We start from the raw sequence: 12538 nt of genomic DNA, 5'->3' as shown, positions 1-12538 counted from the left end.
TATTATTATTTCACTCTTCTTGTCTTTATTCCATGAAGCTCAAAGAGAAATGGTCCTGGGATAAACTGCTATTCTGCTATCCGTTATCCTTTTATATTAAATGGCTTATGATCTATTTCATAAGTGGATTAAATAACTGCTTTTGGTGGTTAAATAAAAGTGTTAGGATATCAAAATCATTTTCTGTTTAGCAGCACCAGATCTTAAACTTAAATACAAAACCTTGTATTTGACAAGTACAAAGACTTGAGATTTTGGGATAAGAATTCATTATTTGGTTTAAAAAAACTGTTGGCAAAACTGGAAAGCAGTGTGGCAGAAACTAGGCATAGACCAATATCTTACACCATTTACCAAGATAAGCTCAAGATGAATACATGACCTAAACATAAAAAGACATATTACAAGAAAATTAGAAGAACATGGAACATATTACTTAAGCGAGACAGCAAAGTTAGGTGTAAAATTAATAATTTTGATTACATTAAATTTAAAGAATTGTGCAAATAAAATAAATGTCACCAAGATCAGAAGGAAGCAGAAAATTGAGGGGAAATTTTTAAAGACAGTTTCTCAGACAGTGGTCTCATATCTCAAATATATAAAGAGCTTTGTCAAATCTATAAGAATCCAAGTCATTCCCCAATCAATAAATGGTCAAAGGATATGAACAGGCAGTTTTCCAATGAAGAAATCAAAACAATTTATAGTTATATAAAAAAATGCTCTAAATTAAAGATTAGAGAAATGCAAATTAAAACAATCTTGAGATATCATTTTTTATTAATTGATTTTGATTTATCAACAACCCTTTCCACAAGTTTTTGAGTTTTAAATTTTTCTCCCCCTCCCTCCCCACCTCCCTCTCCAAGACAGCATGCAATCTGATATAGGCTATACATATACATTCCTATTAAACATATTTTCATATTAGTCATGTTGTAAGGAAGAATTAGAACCAATAGAAGGAACCACAAGAAAGGGAAACAAAACAAAACAGAAGGGAAAAAAAGAGCAAATAGTATGCTTCGATCTGCATTCAAACTCCATAGTTCTTTCTCTTGATGTGGATAGCATTTTCCATCATGAGACTTTTAGAGATATCTTAGATCCTTGCATTGCTGAGAAGGGCTAAGTCTATCAAAGTTAGTCATCACACGTGGCTGTTACCGCGTACAACGTTCTCCTGGTTCTTCTCACTTCACTCAGCATTAGTCCATATAAGTCTTTCCAGGTTTTTCTCAAGTCCACCTGTTCATCATTTCTTATATTACAATAGTATTCCATTACATTCATATACCACATCTTGATCAGCCATTCTCCAATTGATGGGCATCTCCTCAATTTCCAGTTCTTTGCCACCATAAAAAGAGCTGCTATAAATATTTTTGTACATGTGGGTTCTTTCCCCATTTTTATGATCTCTTTGGGATACAGCCCTAGAAGTGCTATTGCTGGGTCAAAGCATACGCACATTTTTATAGCTCTTTGGGCATAGTTCCAAATTGCTCTCCACAATGGTTGGATCATTTCACAACTCTACCAACAATGGATTAGTGTTCCAATTTTCCCACATCTCCTCCAACATTTATCATTTTCCTGTTTTATGATGTTGGCCAATCTGATAGGTGTGATGTGGTACCTCAGAGTTGTTTTGATTTGCATTTCTCTAATCAATAGTGATTTAGAGCATTTTTTTCACATGACTATAGATGGCTTTAATTCCTTCATCTGAGAACTGTTTGTTCATATCCTTTGACCATTTTTCAATTGGGGAATGACTTGTATTCTTATAAATTTGACTTAATTCTCTATATATTTTAGAAATGAGGCCCTTATCAGAGACACTGATTATAAAAATTCTTTCCCAGTTTTCTCCTTCCCTCCTAATCTTGGTTGCATTGGTTTTGTTTGTACAAAAACTTTTCAATTTAATGTAATCAAAGTTACCCATTTTGCTTTTCGTAATGTTCTCTATTTCCTGTTTGGGTCATGAATTCTTCTGTTCTCCATAAATCTGAGAGGTAAACTATTCCTTGCTCTCCCAGTTTGCTTATAGTATCAGCGTTTATATCTAAATCATGGACCCATTTTGACTTTATTTTGGTATATGGTGTGAGATTTGGGTCTATGCCTAGTTTCTACCATACTCTCCTCCAGTTTTCCCAGCAGTTTTTGTCAAATAGTGATTTCTTATCCCAGAAGGTAGAGTCTTTGAGTTTATCAAATAGTATATCAAATAGTCATTGACTATTGTCTTGCATACCTAACCTATTCCACTGATCCACCACTCTATTTCTTAGCCAGTACCAAGTAGTTTTGATGATTGCTGCTTTATGATACAATTTAAGATCTGGCACAGCTGGACCACCTTCCCCTGCATTTCCTTTCATTAGTTCCCTTGATATTCTGGACCGTTTGTTATTCTAAATGAATCTTGTTATTATTTTTTCTAGCTCCATAAAATAATTTTTTGTAGTTTAGTATGGCACTGAATAAGTAAATTAGCTTAGGTAGAATTGTCATTTTTATTATATTAGCTAGGCCTACCCATGAGCAACTGATGTTTTTCCAATTGTTTACATCTGACTTTATTTGTGTGAAAAGTGTTTTTTTAATTGTGTTCATGTAGTTCCTAGATTTGTTTCGGAAGGTAGACTCCTAAACATTTTATAATGTCTATAGTAACTTTATATGGAATTTTTCTTTCTGAGATATCATTTTATCCCTACCAGGTTGACTAAAATGATTGAAAAGGAAAGCAACAAACGTTGGAGGGTATGTGGAAAAATTGGGACACTAATTCATTGTTGGTGGAATTGTGAATTGATCCAACCATTTTGGAGAGCAATCTGGAATTATGCCCAAAGAGTTATTAAACTGTCCATACCCTTTGTCCCAGCAATACCACTACTAGGTCTATTTCCAAAGCTGATTAGGGGAAAAGGAAAAGAATCTATATGATCTAAAATGTTTGTGGTGTCAAAGAAATAGAAAATGCAGGGATGCCTATCAATTGGGGAATGGTTGAACAAGTTATGGTATATAATTGTGATGGAATACTACTGTGCTACAAGAAACAACACAATGGTCTTAGAAAAACATGGAAAGACTTGCCCTAAATAATAAAGAGTGAAATGAACAGAACCAAAAGAACATTGTATACAGTAATAGCAATATTGTTTTAAGAACAACTTTGAGTGAATAAGTCATTCTATTACAAATATACAAATTAACTATAAAAAACATATGAAGAAAGATGCTATCTGCATCCAAAGAAAGAACTGATAAATAGAAGTATGTATAGAATAATTTAGCAAATAAAACCTATTTGTGTCTGATGGTAGCCATCTCTGGGGGGGGTGGGGACAGAGGGGAGGAAAAAAGAAAAAAAGGAAATTTACATGACAATTTTATTATATGTTTAAAAGGAATAGCAAGTTGTACATAATAGATTGCAGTTTCATATGCAATCATCTTTTTATTATGCTGTGTTCTGAAAATACTTTATTCTATAAATTAAAAATAAAATAAATGAACGTGGAAAAAAGTCACACTTCTAACAGGTGTTAGAACTCCGATCATTTAAGTTTGCTTATGTTTGGAGGCTGGGGGATGGATGACTTGGTCTCCCAAGGGCTCATCTCTAAGAGTTTATAAGCCAGAAATGGTACTGTTTCTGGAAAATCTAAAATCTGGATTGGTTGTTTGTGTGTGTTTTCTTTCCCAGGTGTCAGCTGACATGAGTCAGCCAGAAAATGGCAGCTTCAGCAGTATAGGGAATAAGTGGCCAAAAAAAAAATTTTAACCCCACACAGTCCCAACATTGCACGTGCCTGAACCATGTGTCCAGAGTAACATGGAAACACTGTAGGACACAAAGCCACAGCTAAGAATAGACATAACCAACTGGATCCCTTCTTCCTTCCTGCCAGCGGACATTTTCTGCTAAAACCACAGCTCTGACTTAGCTTTGAGATTTCCTGAAAAGTCAGCTCATGATAATAACTCCCATTCTGATAGAGTTTTAAGACTTATAAAGAATTTTCCTCAAAACAATCCAAAGACACGGGTTATGCAAGTTTTATAATTCTGATTTTACAGAAGAGGAACCTGAGGTTCCAAAGACACGGTGACTCTCCCAAGGTCTGACTAGGCTAGCACCTTTTCCACTACACTATAATGAGGAAGAACAGAGCTTTCCACACTTGCTCCCTATCCCTGGCCCCCATGCATCTATCAGTATGGAAGCTTTTGGCAACTGGCTTCCAGTAGATGCTTTCTAGCAAGAAAGGCTCTGCTTGAGGTTTGGTTTCATGAAAGGCAAAATCTGAAATTAAGCAATTAATTATCAAGCCTCACAAAAAAAAAAAAAAAAGACAATGCTGTAATACCTTGTAAGCACCAGAAAGCCTAGCACTCTGACTTGGGTCTTGGCAAAAATGAATTAAAAGGGTGTCTTCAATACGGAATACTGCCACCTCTTCTTTCAGAGACCCTCAGAGCCTTCGTGTTGCCTAATTCTGGAGGTACAGTGGATTGAGTACTGGATTTGAAACCATAAAGAGTTTGAATCCCTTCTCAGATACTTACTAACTCTAAGTTTCTTAACCTCTCTGAGACTCATCTATAAAATGGCAATGATAATCACAGCATCTACTGTACAGGATCATTGTTAGATCTAAATGAGATAATGCATGTAAAGTGCTTTCAAGAACTATACAAATGTGAGATAATAATAACATTACCCAGCACCGTGCTGAACAGCCCTCTGTGTTTTGAACCTATCTCTTCTACCCTCTGCCTGCCTACATATGTTCTCTGGCTCCCATCTCCACTTCTCTTTCCTTTCCCCTTTAGTCTTGGCTGTGGGTTCTGATCCTGGCTAATTATCAAGTTGTAAAGCAGATTGATATACTAGGGCAGCAGTGCTTAGGGGGTTGTATAGTGATTAGGGTTATTTGGTCACTACTACTTTACTACTTGTCCTTCAAGCTACTACTGAGTAGTGGCTTAGACTGTCTCCTTTAGTAATATTAGTAATATTTAAAGATCTGGGGGCAGCTAGGTGGCGCAGCGGCCTGGAATCAGAAGGACCTGAGTTCAAATCTAGCCTCAGACCGACCGCTTGACACTTATTAGCTGTGTGACCCTGGGCAAGTCACTTAACCCCAATTGCCTAAAAATTAAAAATAAAAATAAAAAAAGAAAGATCTGTATTTCTCTTCATCTTCTTGTTAGCTCCAGCCCCCAGCCAGAGACAGCACATCTGGCAAAATACATCAATGTTGCATCTCTCTAACTCTATCTCTTCTCTAGGTATCTTTTTCCCTCAGTTGCCTCTTCTAAACTATATTCCCAATAAGTACCTGCCACTAGCAAATAGTGTTGGTTAACAGTTAACATTATTTGAAAAGATTAAAAAAAAAAAGTGGGCAGGTTTCCCCCCATCCCCCACCCTTGCCTAGAGGAAAAGGTTTCAGGAATTCAAAGGGAGAAAGGAGACACAGGATTGCTACCTGGGAGTTTGCAATTGAGCAACACAGCTTCTGTCCCAACAGACCCTGTATAATTGACCCAAGCAACGTCACTCCCAGAGTCCTGGCTCTTTTCTTTGTGGCTGTTATCTCTTCCTGTGATTCCACAATCTCCACATGGCTCTTTATAGCTCCCAGTTCTCCAAGATCTGCACGTCTTCTATTCCTCTAATCAGGGGCTGGGTTCCTCTTTGATTCTGTTTCCTAAAGTTCCTGAATTAACTTTGAAAGTCCATCCAGAAGTACAGCTTATTATTCTTAATGCAACTGTGGGTAAATCATTTTCCTCAACTGGAAAATAAGAAAGTTGAAACAGTCGACCCTTGAGGTTCCTTCCACGTCTGGACCTATTATCCTATGATCCCATGATAAGTATTTTTAAAAAATAAGTCCTCCCTTTGATTCACTCCAGGAACTAATTCAAATGGATCACCGAATGTTTGCACTTAGTTTAACACCTCTTCTTTGGCCCCTTTTCTGTGATTAGGTCTAGGCAAGACAAATGACTTACAATAGACAGAGCCCTGGACCAGGAGGCAGGACAACTGTGTTCTAGCGGTCACTGGGCCACTAACAGCGGGCCGTTAAGCAAGTCATATCACCTGTCTGGGCCTCATTTTGCCCTCCTGTAAAAGGCAGGAGTTGGATTCAATGAACACTAGAATTCCTCGGACACTCTATACACAGGTGGGGAACCTGTGGCCTCAAGGCCCACAGAACTCACATTTATAACATGCTTTTCTCATAGCATATTATAAACTCACAGCAGTCCTGTGAGAAAGATGAAGTACAATTAGCTTGAGTTTACATATAAAGCATTATTAGAAGCTTTATTGTAATAGATGGAGGGCTGGTTTCCCAGCCAGGGAGATCTGAGGTCAAGCCTCTTCTCTGACACATAATGGCTGGGTGATCCTGGACAAGTCACTTAACTTCTAAGTAGTCTAAGCAACATTCTGAGACTAAATTGCAGAGAAGGTGTCAACCTGCATTAGTGGGAAAAAAAAGTTTCCTTACCTGAAAGTTCTCTAATCCAGTAAAACCATGGGTCCTATCTGCATGCCTTTCTTGTTGTTTTTCTGTCATGTCCAATTCTTTGTGACCCCATTTGGGGTTTTCTTTTTTCTTCTTTTTTTTTTTTTGTGTGAGGCAATCAGGGTTAAGTGACTTGCCCAGGGTCACATAGCTAGTAAGTATCGAGTGTCTTGAGGTTAGATTTGAACTTAGGTCCTCCTGACTCCAAGGCCAGAACTCTATTCACTGCGCCACCTAGCATCCCCCTATTTGGGGTTTTCTTGGCAAAGATACTGAAGTAGTTTGCCATTTCCTTCTCCAGCTCATTTTACAGATGAGGACACTGAGACAAACAGGGTCACATAGCTGGTAAGTGTCCGAGGCCAGATTTGAACTCGTCTTCCTGACTCCAGGCCCATAATTCTATCTACTGAGCTATCAACCCCACTGTATCCCTTACATATGAGGTAATTAAGGCCCAGAGAGTAAAGTGACTTGCCCAAAGGCACACCACTAGAAAGTATTGGAACTAGGACTTGAACTGTAAGCCTCTGATGGAGCCCTCAATTTAATTCCATTCAATTTAATTAAACTAACATGATTAAGCATCTACTTTGTGCAAGGTACTGTGCTAAGTGCTGGGAAGACAAAGATAGAAACCAAAGAGTCCCTGCCCTCTAGAGGCTTATATTCTATTCATATACTACTTATTGAACACCTATTCTATGTCCAGCCCTTTCTCAGTCTTATTAAGTTGCCCCACTCTCTTTTTGGGAACAAAAACTTGGAGGCAGCTCCACTGTGCCCATAATTCAGATAAAACTGTACTAGATCTAATTTGTAGGGAATAAGATCTTACAGCTCTAGAGTATTGATTTTGGAGCCAGAAGACATGGGTTCAAATCCCAGTTCTTCTATTTACTATGTGAGTGGTCTTGGGCAAGGCTTTGAGCCTCATTTTCCTCATAAATGAGGGGACAGAGCTAGGTGATTTCTAAGGTCTCTTCCAGCTCTAAAGCTTTGATCCTATGACCATCATTTGATTTGTGTTGATATGTACTCCCATCAACCAAGGCACAAAGTCTTCTAAGGGGCAAATACTAGTAAACAGGTCCACATACACTTCAATGACCACAGGAACAAGAGCTCTGAAGCAAACACCATGGAGCTGTCGACTTGATAGCACCAGGGCTCCATGTGCCCCTACACACTCTCTGTTCTTGTGTCAATGCTCTCACCCTCCTTCTGTCTCAAGCACTCTTGTTACCTTGGCCAACTCTCATCACCTCTTGCCATATGCCCCTGCACTCTTTCTACTTCCTGACATTGCTGAAATAATTACAACCAATCCCTCACCTTTCCAACCACCACCAGAGGAGGAAAGGGAATATTTTAGCTTCGGTAGCAGCAACTACTTCTTGCCCTTTCTCCTAGCCTTACTGTGGCCTACTCTCCTGACAGGCCTTAAAGGGAAACAAGGAAGTAGAAGATATCAATTTAAAGACAGAACTCCCTTAGAGTTCAGAAAAAATGCAAAGGAGAGTAAAATGTGATGTTTAGATGGAACCCATATTGTGAGAGGGCCTGCCCCATCGACCAGCTGGAGTTCCTCCAGAGAAGAGTGATCAATTCAATTCAATAACCATTCACCGAAGAGTCAATGTTGAATTGAATTGATGGCATTGTAAAGCAATGCATAGTATTTCTGGAGCTAGAAGGGACCATATCATTTAGTCATAAAATCACATGTTCATAGCTGGAAGGGACCTTTAAGGCTTTCTAATCCAGCCCCTTCATTTTACAGATAAGAAACTCAGCTGCAATGACTTTCCCATGACCACACAGTTTAGTCAGTAACAGAATGGTGACGAGAAGGCAGGTCTCTAGGCTCCCAGACCATTCTCTGCTCTTTCTATAAAACGGTACTTCCCCGTTTCAGGGCCACATAACCAATCTCCAGTCCAAACGACCTGCTCTAAAAATTGGGTTCAGGCCAGCTTCTGGATGGATATCTCTGGGGGTGATCTTTGGCTGGTGCAAGGTGATCTAAATCAGCAAAGACAAAGGTTGAACAAGATTAGAGTAACAAACTCCAAAGGGTGGCACTCCTACCTCAAGACTTCAAAGATCTGAGGTTTCCCTTTATTTCATGTGTATTAGCTTTGCTTGACCAACTGGATTGTCATTTTCCTTAGGGCAGGAGCCTTGACTTCTCTACCTCTTCTGTCTGGCTCATAGTGTCCAGCACAATGCCAGGCCCATAATAAGAAATAACAAGCCTATATTTGTTCATAACCATCCCCCACCATGGGCAACCAAGACACTATAAACCTACTGGGAGAAAACAAGGGCAGACAAGGAACCTCTTACCTGTCCAGCCCCTCCCAACTCCCTTCACATTCCTATTAGAACAATGCATTAATACATTTCTGCAGATTAGTTTTTCAAAGTGCGCAATTTGGAAAGGCTTCAAGTACAGGTGGAAGGGGAGGACCCTGGAGGACTCCATGTACTTTGTGCCTTGAGTAGGGAGAGCTGGACTGGAAGAAATATCCAAAAGGGAATGGGTGAGATCCCTCTTCTGGATGAGAGAGCAGATGTGAACAGTAAATGTCACTAGGAAATTGGGAAGCATAGAGTTGGGCCAAACCAAATGTTTTTGGCCCCTAAGCTCTTCCTACTTTGATTTTTCAATCCAAGAACCATTGAAGGAATGATTTAGGGTTGATTCCCCTAGATACATTCACCAGAACATCCATATGTAAGAGGGAGCCAAGACGTATGCTTACTTGGGCACAGCATGTTATATAAACAGGAAGCCAACCCCCACCCCCAAAGCAAAGGGGCCAAGTTTATGACACTTGATGAAATGGTCTCTGTTCCATATCCAGATACGGATGGAAACCTGGCCAGAGGGTGTGATTTTCCTATATAAATTTCTTTCTTGGATTAAGCTGTCTCTGTAACTTTCAGCCCTTGGTCCTAGGTGTACCTGCTGGAGCCAAATAGAACAGTTCTCGCTATTCCATCATACAACCCTTCAGATATTTGAAAACAATGATCACATTCCCCCCATAATCTCGTAGTCTCCATATAAAGCATCCCTAGTTCCTTGAATTGTTCCTTACTTGATATGATTCCCAGATCCCTTATCCCTTTGTCCATCCTGGACATGCTCTAACTTATCAGGGTCCCATGCATAAATTGCTTCCCCCAACCAAACAGTGTGCCAAATTGTGGCCTGACCAGGGCAGTGAATCTATCCCTTTCCTTGTCCTAGACACTATACTTCTATTAATGCAGTTTGATATTACATTAGCTTCATTAGCTCCCAATACCAGGTTCCTGAGTGAGTCTGAATTTGTGACCCACTCAAACTCCCAGACGTTGCAGACGAACTGCCATCTGGCCATGGCAGCCATCATGTATTTGTCCTGTTGATTTTTAGAACCCTAAGATTAGGACTTTTTACATTTATACTTCAACAGATCAAGGGCTTTTTCAGTATAGTCACTCCGTCTACTAGTTGTTGAGTCAGGAAAACCCAAGTTCAAATATGACCTCAGACGCTACATGACCCTAAGCAAATCACTCAACTTCTGTCTGCCTCAGTTTCTTCAATTGTAAAATAAGAGTAATAATACCATCTACCTTCCAGGGTTGTTGTGAGGATCAAATGAAATAATATTTGTAAATTGCTCACCACAATGCCCATCCCATAGTGTTGTTGTTGTTCAGTTGTTTCAGTTGTGTTCAACTCTTCATGACCCTATTTGGGATATTCTTGGCAGAAATACTGGAGTGGTTTGCCATTTCCTTCTCCAGCTCATTTTACAGATAAGAAAACTGAGGCAAATAGGGTTAAGTGACTTGCCAAAGGTCACATAGCTAGTAAGTGTCTGAGGCCAGATTTGAACTCAGGGAGAGTGGTCTTCCTGACTCCAGGCCTGGTACCCTATCCACTAAGTCACCTACCTGCCCCAGCACACAGTAGGTGCTTAATAAATGCCTGTTTCCTTCCTTCTTTATGATAAATGTCCTAGATGGTGTGTTTTCACTACTTTTTACGCAGAAGTCATTACGTATACTATCCTGTAGCCTTCTTACACCCACTTTGCCTCTCTTCATAGCCTTTAAGATTATCTGCGACTTTAGTTCTTCCAAGATGGTGGAAGATTCACAGCCATGTAGCACCAGTAGGAGAATACTTCCATTTTAAAAGATAGACTTTTTTCAGAAAGAAATTGCTGTATAATTTCCCAAATATAATCCAGTCTGATATCATCCAATTCAGTTTCCAGCCCTAATGATTGTCCAGATGCAGTAACTGTCCAAAATGAACATCCTAATGGACTGAGCCAATGGGCTGCCTTTCCAACTATATATCATAAACTGCACAATATAGAATTCTGCAGCCAATTAGTTTTTCCTATTTGTATTACCAGGCCAATCTTTTTTGAATGGCTATGGCTCTCACTAATATCTTTTCTGAATGGCTGACACTGTCATTGATGAAGCCTAACAGTGTTCTGGGATTTGATACAATCAGGAAAATATGATCCACAAATAGGAAGATCTGAAAAACTTCATCATCTGTCAGGAATCTCTGCTATAACATTTGTCTCATATGCTGGTTGTTTAAATAGACTAGTTTGTCGTTACACATACACAGAGTCCTAATTTAATGTCATTGTGATCTTTGCTTCTTGAGAACAGGTAAAAAAGTGTCTGATTCTTCTTTGTCTTACTCACAGTGACAAGCACAGGGCTGGGTGCAAGGCAGGTATTCAAGAAAGACTTGGTTCAGTGGTTGGAATCTCATCCTGGTGGGCTAGCACTGGGACCAGGCACCTTTGATGGGGAGTCTGAACTATAAAACCTGACCTATAAAAATATATACCTTCTGAGACACTGAATTTTAGAAGTGACAATAACAAAGTAGATCACATATCAAAAAAGGCAACAGGATGATGGAAACCATGTCACATGAAAAACAACTGAAAGAACTGGGGATGTTTAGACAGAAGGTAGGAGGAAGATAAGATGCTGTCTTCAAGTATTTGAAGGTCTGAATGTAGAAAAATGATTAGACATTCTCTAGAGGAGGGAGTTTTTAACCTGGAGTCCATATTTAGGTTTCAAATCATTGGTGAACTTGGACAGAAAAATAATTATATCTATATATCTATATCTATGACTTTATATATCACTTCCTTCAGTTATGAATGTAGACAACAAACATTATTCTGAGAATGATACTTAGGTTTCGTCAGACTCTCGAGGGGTCCATGTCATATAAAAGGTTAAGAACTCTACTTCAGAGGGAAAAACTTGATGGAGGGAAGTAATATTGAGGTTTCATTCTAAGAAGTAAGGTTTTGTCTAAATAAAAGGAAAGACTTTCTAATAGTCTGAGCTGTCTACTAGTAGAATGGGTTACTTTGGTAAAGTAGTGGCCTCCCCATCACTGGTATTATCTGAGAGGAAGGGAAAAAAAAGATTCCTGCATGATAAGGTCATCTCCAAGACCTTCTTGGGTTTGTGACTATCTTGTCTGGGCAAGGATAAACATTTCCTTCTCATTTTGTTCCCTTATACTTCCTTCTGATGCAGATATCTGCATTCCAGACCTGGCAGGTGTGCTGGCCTCTCCCTATCCTAAGGGAGTATCTGGTAAAGAGCTATAACCTGCAAAGCCCAAGCCTAGCAAAGGCACCCGTTTGCAAGATGGGTGTCTGGGAATGCAGGGAGAAGGCCAAAACCACTGCCATGAGAGGAAGGCCCATTTGCAACCTCGAGTTCATTAACATCATGGCAATAAAGAGCTTCCCAATCTATTAGCTTGCTTTATATGCAGAACAGCTCAGGTTCTGTCCCCATCAGAGAGAGGAGACCACCACTAAAACCCTTCTCTGTAACATCATTGATACCCACTCTAGAAGGCTCTGCCAAGGGAGATCAGTCAAGCATGCTCTGGTTATTCCAGA

The 12538-nt window shown here is 39.5% G+C and overlaps 1 protein-coding gene across 1 annotated transcript in view; it reads left to right on the top strand.

The window, feature by feature from the left end:
* SIGLEC15 (sialic acid binding Ig like lectin 15) overlaps window positions 1-12538 on the top strand; it is a 41596-nt gene that overhangs the window by 17046 nt on the left and 12012 nt on the right. The gene's annotated exons all lie outside the window — the stretch shown is intronic.

This window comes from Phascolarctos cinereus, unplaced genomic scaffold (genome assembly GCF_003287225.1).
Source record: "Phascolarctos cinereus isolate Bilbo 61053 unplaced genomic scaffold, phaCin_HiC Scaffold_4;HRSCAF=312, whole genome shotgun sequence".
NCBI classification, from domain to species: Eukaryota; Metazoa; Chordata; class Mammalia; order Diprotodontia; family Phascolarctidae; genus Phascolarctos; species Phascolarctos cinereus.
This window is presented reverse-complemented; position numbering and strand designations above follow the sequence as displayed.